This window comes from Camelus ferus, chromosome 9, assembly GCF_009834535.1.
Source record: "Camelus ferus isolate YT-003-E chromosome 9, BCGSAC_Cfer_1.0, whole genome shotgun sequence".
In the NCBI taxonomy this organism is placed as follows: domain Eukaryota; kingdom Metazoa; phylum Chordata; class Mammalia; order Artiodactyla; family Camelidae; genus Camelus; species Camelus ferus.
Genome location: NC_045704.1, coordinates 61,916,310 through 61,923,089, shown reverse-complemented (window position 1 = coordinate 61,923,089; position 6,780 = coordinate 61,916,310). Strand labels below are relative to the sequence as shown.

General features: G+C 41.0%; 1 pseudogene; it reads left to right on the top strand.

Annotated features, from left to right (window-relative positions):
• Positions 1 to 3,371: 3,371 nt before the first annotated feature.
• LOC102513141 lies at positions 3,372 to 5,207 on the top strand (annotated as a pseudogene).
• The last annotated feature ends 1,573 nt before the right edge of the window (positions 5,208 to 6,780 follow it).

The window sequence follows — 6,780 nt, the reverse complement described above, 5'->3', positions numbered from 1 at the left end:
CGAACGAGCGAGAGCGCGCGCGCACGCGGCGCCCCCACCCTCGCGTCGCGCAGTTGCAGGAGGGCGGGCGCGGCGCGCGCACGTACGCACGGACGTCTTCCGGAGGGAGGCGGGAACTCAGGGCGCGGGCGCGCAGCCGTCCTCACCGCCCATCCCGCCCTCGAGGGCCGGCGAGTCGAGTCCGTACCCCGGCGCTTCAACCCTCAGTGAGCCTTAAAAGCCAAAGGCAGTTGACGCTGAACTACCTGGCCGGGGGTGGTTATGAGCTCGGACGCAGCGGTGGTGCGGGAAGAAGAGCGGGAAAGGATGGAAGGCCGGGGCTGGTTCCTGCCGAGCCAGCGTCTCCCGGGCGGCTCGGTCCCCAGAGGCAGGCGTGTCTCCGCGGAAACCTCCCTCGGCGCACGGTCAGACGCCCCCGCCTTCTGGCTCCAAGGTGCCGACCTCCTGGGTGTCTCTGCTTTAACTGGCTGCGTTCCTGTTGGTGCTTGTACCTCGGAGGAGCAGTAAAGCGAAGCTTTTTTTTTTTCTTTTTTTTGACTGGTGGCGTACCAGAAATAGGCCGAAAAGATCTAGTGAGGACGAAACTCTTTAACAGCTATTTTTAGCTTCTTAAGGTGATTGATTCTCTGACGTTGCTACATATCAGAAAACCAATCAACTGAGCAGCTTTTTCAAAGCAGAGATGTGCCAGGACCACACCCCAGACCTGCATCAGGAAGTGGGGGAGAGCTGATGAATGCTGAAAGTCGCTTTTGCTGAATCTGATGTGCGTCAGCTTGGGGAGTCACCGATCTAACCAATATTAATGTCTCGAGAGTCCCACTTAGTGTCCTGGTGAGACTGCAGTTACAAATGCCCTCACAGTGTCGGTAATGGAAGCTTCCAGGAAGGGTTGTCTTTATTTGAGAAACAAGTACGACGGCTTTTTAAATATTAGGATCATGAAGTAGGCTTTATTTCCTCTTCTGATAGTGTTTTCCCAGGAAACTGTTACTCTTGAGCTGGTGTAAGTCCTTAAAATAAGCCACCTCAAAATGTTTTTCATTTATTCGTCAAAAAATACTGACCCCTTACTATGTGTCAGGTAGTGTTTTAGAGATGCTAGGATTACAGCAGAGAACAAAGAAGATCCTTACTTTCAAGGCGTTTGCAATCTAATGGAGGAAGATTGACATAAATATATTGCAGAAGTATATATACATAGATAAATGCTATGAAGAAGAAAAAGTAAAAGAGATTAGAGATGATTGGGGAAGTCCTCTGTTGATAGGTGAACAAGCCTTGTGGTCCTCTTGCAACAGAATGTTATAGGCAGTGGGCTAAACAGTACGAAGGGCCTGAGGCAGGCAGAGATTTTTGGCTTGTTAGAGGAACAGCAAAGAGTCAATGTGGCTGCAGTGGTTTGGAGGAGGGAAAGAGCAGTAGAACATAAGAGAATTAAAGGAGCCAGGACATATACAGAAATGGTCTTCAATTTTTTGAACGTTTGTGCCCTTGAAAAGAACTTTGAAAAACTATTTTCTCCCCTCAGACATATGTTGACTCTTAAAATTTTTTGTAATAACTGTAAATATTTGCAAAGAGTGCGATTTCTGACATTTTGCAATACTAACATTTTTCCATTGTCACATTACTTTTTTTCCATTGTCACAAAACTTTTTTCCAAATTCACTTCAAAAAAATAAATTAGTGGGCCAAATTTCTCAAGCAATATCTTTGCTTCCTTGAATTTTTCTTAACCTTTTGATGCCTGCTACCATTGCCTTTATTAAAATCTAATATAATCAAAATGAGTATATGTATATTCATGTATGACTGAAGCATTATGCTGTACACCAGATATTGATACAACATTGTAAACTGACTGTACTTCAATTATATATATATGTATATATGTATATATATATACAAAAAAAATCTAATATAAAAGTGTTTTTGGAGAGGCAGCATGGAGGCTGAATCTGCTCTGGAGCCAAAGTGCCTGGTTTGAAGCCTCGTTCCACCACCTACTAGCTGTGTGATTTGGGTAACTTAGCTTGCCTGAATTTCTTCATTTGTAAAAGGGCATTTGCTCACAGTAAGACCTACTTCAAGGTTGACAATTAAATATTTGTAAAGTGCTAACAGTACCTGGCGATTAGAAACATGAAATGAATGTAAAAGTAGACCCAAAGTTCATGAAGGGAACAGAACTGGAGGGAGAAACAAAGGTACCTCAGAGAAAAATCTCAAGAAGAGAAAGCATGCTGTGGGCTGAACTGAGCAGCGGGTATAAGTAGAGGCTGTATCCAGCCATTCCCCTAACCTAGACTGTCTTTTACCTCGACCTGCTTGCCTGAGCATTATAAGAAAAACTCAGTCCTACTACTCAGCCATAAAAACCAACAACATAACACCATTTGCAGCAACATGGATGCTCCTGGAGAATGTCATTCTAAGTGAAGTAAGCCAGAAAGCTAAAGAAAAATACCATATGAGAGCACTCATATGTGGAATCTTAAAAAAAAAAAAAAAAACCACAAACAAGGCATAAATACAAAACAGAAATAGACTCATAGACACAGAATACAAACTTGTGGTTGCCAAGGGGGCGGAGGGTGGGAAGGGATAGACTGGGATTTCAAAATTGTAGAATAGATAAACAAGATTATACTGTATAGCACAGGGAGATATATACAAGATCTTATGGTAGCTCACGGAGAAAAAAATGTGACAATGAATATATATATATTCATGTATAACTGAAAAATTGTGCTCTACACTGGAATTTGATACAACATTGTAAAATGATTATAAATCAATAAAAAAAAAGTTAAAGAAAAGAAAAAAGAAAAACACAGTCCTGAAATAAAGGAGAGAGCTATCAGTAGGTGTCTAGTAGCTCTGCTTTGGAGAAAACTTCCCTGATATTGCTGGTAACCGGAAGTGAAAAGAACTTTTCAGGTGTCCAGAAGAAAACGCCCTCAAAGGGAATGACATAGATAGGTGAGCAATGGTGAGCATAATTCATCATCTAGACATAGGAGATTGGCAGCAGTAAGGCAGAGTAGCCCAAGATCAGCATTAGGATCTGCAATGGCCAATTCTACCACTTCTGGACGGAGCAACCATGATCGGCAGCAGGAGTGGAAGAGACCATGAGGACCAGGAGAGGAATGCTGAGCTGCAGTTGAGATTTGGGGCATTTCTGTTAATGTACCTTACTTGTAATCATGAGTGGGTGAGGCCAGGGGATGTAAAGGTGACATTTTGTGATTTAAAGTTCACTTCTCTGAACACAGGTACATAGGCACATGTAACTTGGACTTAGCAGGAAGTCCAACTTCAGAGCAGACACATTTCTAGTGCATGTGTCGCAAGAGCAAAATTAAAATGGTGATGTTGAGGAGGGCAAGATTTTTGTCCAGAGGTATGCCCAGTGCTGTGGAAAAGAAAGGCAAACACAAGAAATGATCTGTTTTGGCAGAAGACAGGTCAGGCCCCTGGATTCTCTTATACTGATGACAACAAGAACATCACAAAGGCATCACCTAGGGAGAAATGCATTTGGAGAATCCCAAGAAGTACATCCCTAGAATGAAAATGGTCTTCACTGGCACTAAGAAGAAGGCAGGAAAGGCAGACTTGATAGTTTATCTCAAAGCCACTAATGAGTAGCAGTTGGCCCTCTGCCTTATTTCTTACAGAACAGAAATGTCTCAACTTCTTTTCTGTGTAGCATATTTAAATTCACCTCATATACCGGAATCAGATCATGAATGGCTGATAGAATATTTTTGTTGGACAGTCCTGATTTAAATAATGTTCTCTTGTGGTTAAATTAATATGATCAGCTTTTTGAATTTTGATAGTAATTCCAATTCAGCAAGCACTATCACTGTTTCCCCCTTCTAAAGATATGATTGGACTTGCTTGGTAATGTTCACCTTTTCACAGACATGGTGAATGCCATCTCAAAACCTATAGGTTTTTGGTTTTAATTTAGATTTATATAACTGATTATATGAATATAATATTTAAATGTTGGGGAAGTCCCTTTATTGTCTCAGAGAATTTAGCAAGACTCACCTGTGTTTCAGTCTGTGTTCATCAGGCTGTGAAGGGCTGAAGATAAGGTAACAATGTATACTTTATCTTTTTGGTTTTAACTATGCCAGTCTAAAATCCCCTATATCTAAAATGTTTCCTTTTACTGAATGAAAAACATTTTAGTGTGGTTTCTGTATAGCTATTAAACATTTAGACTATTTAACATATAACATATAGACTATTTAACATTAACATAGACCATTTAACATATAAGACAATTTAACATTTCTCACATTTTATAAGTGATCTATAAGGTCAGATGCTTTTAAAAGTCAGTGTGACAAGCTTTAATAGCAAGTTAATCTTTACTTTTAAAACCTTTATTACCTAAGTGAGACTGAGTTATAATTCAGGATTGTCTTTAAACAGCTGTTCAAAAACACATGAAACTGTAAAACACCAGTATGTCAATGATTGGTAATGGTGTTTCTGCAAATTTATTAGAAGGATTAAAGTAGAGGAGATATACTATCAGCACACATTTGTAAATTATGTGATCATAAGGCTTAAGATAGTTAAAAACAAAATCATGGAAAATATAAAGTTCACTTCTCAGCATTTCACGATGTTGTGCAAAGTGCGCTTTGACTTTCAGGTGCTGTGTTGTCTAAGTTTGAGAGCCACTAGTACCAAGAAAAAAGAGACAAATTGCAGAATTCTGAGTCTGGTAGCTAGTTCTTTGGCTGTTCTATATTTCTAAGGCCTTCCAGGGGCACAGTGGTAATCCCAGTAGTAAACACGACATTTGAATAGCAGTTTACAATTTGTAAAGTGACTTCACACACATTATCCCTAATTCTTGCAACCAGTAAGATTCATTCCAGTTTAGACAACAAACAGATTTCATGAGTGTACTGTAATGTATTAGCTGTCTATTTTTACACAATAAGGTTGTTTCTAATTTTTTGCTATTGAAACAATACTGTAATAAACATTATGATGAATAATACTTTGCGTGTCTATAGTTTTTTTTTCTGAATATTCCTAAAGATAGAATTGCTGATTCAACAAGTACACCCATTGTAAAAATTTTTAATATATAAATTCAAAGGGTTCTCACTACGTTATTAAATAAATAGATTGTGTTTGATGTATTTTGCTACTATAAATAAAAGTAAATTAACATGCAATCTTTTTTTCAAATTTGTTTCTCTCTCTAAAGATCTCTTTCCTCATGTCCCACTCATTCCTCTATCTACTCTGGCCTAGCTCCCAACCCCATCACCCTGTCAACACAACTCTTGATAAGGTCATCAATGACCTCCATGCTTTTTAAATCCAGTAGATGTATTTTATTCCTAACCTTACTTGTCTTTTCAGTGGAATTTCACAATGTTGGCCATTCCCCCTTCTGGAATCACTTACTTCCATGGCTTTCTTGACACCACGTGCTGCTGGTTTTCCTCCTACCTCTTGGACTGCTGTCTCTCTTTCACAGACTGTGTCAGGGGTCCCCAAAACCAAACTAGGAGAAGTCACAGAACTCAGAAAAGCTGTTATAGTCATGGTTATGGTGTATTACAGTGAAATGATACAGATTAAAATCAGCAAAAGTAAAAGGTCCCTGGAAAAAAGTCCAGAAGAAAACTGGCACAAGGTGCCAGGTGTCTCCTCCCAGTGGAGTTACTTACACAGGCTCTGATTCTCCCAGCAATGATGTGTGACAACACGTTTGTGAAGTGTTGCTGATACTGAGCAGGACCCTGTAGGCACCCCTGCCAACCTTTGCCTCTTGTTTATAGAAAAGCTGAAGTCTTCCAGGCCTCCCTGAGTCATAGAAGAGCAGGCTCAAGCAGCTGATTAGGACAAGCCTGTAGGCATTGGGGGATGGCAATGATTCTGAGCATCTATCTCAATGATTAACTGAGATTATTCTTCCATTTCCCTTCAAAACTTTCAAGGCTGAACAGAATCTTTGGGTCCACCAGATTGCAGGCATTCTAATTAAAAGCAACTTTCCTTTTTGGCACCAAGGCAGTTGCCCCCAGGATCATACCCTTGTCTCTCCCTCAGATAGAAACCAATTTCTTTCATCTAAGTCTCAGGAGGCAGCTGTAGAGAAGAAACAAGAACTGGCTAGAGTCCACCAAGTCCAAGATGATGGAGGATTTGACTTCTAGTCAACCTTGCGCTTCATTATATGCTCATTGTAATGTATTAGCATGCTAAAAATGACACACACACCAGCGCCATGACAGTTGATAATTGCCATGACAACAACTGGAAAAGCCCATCCAAGGACCAAAAAGCCCATACAAAGACTGATTGGCTCCATCACACCCAGAAGGAGGATGTGATGGCAGAAGCCTCCCATAAAAGTCCACATGGCTGACCTGGGCCAGAGCTGTCTCTACCAGCCATCATGGCTGACAGCTCCCCACTGGAGCAAGCACCTTTTCCTCACTCAAGTGCTTTTCTTTCCTTCTCCCTGCTTGAGCACTTTAATTCCTTTTCCTCTTTTGAGAAATAAAAGCAGTTTTTGCTCTGTCCCTCTGCCTCAGCTGTGATTCCTTCCAGCCAGCAGGCAAGGACCCACACTTTGGTGGGCCTCCTAATTTAGGGGTCTCACTATTGGCTAACATTGCCAAACAGGGACATTCACCCAAGCCTTGGTATTCCGGATTTGTATTGGGCGTAGGGGAAGAGTCTGTCCCATAGGCATGGATCACCCACACAACTGACCTCAACTGC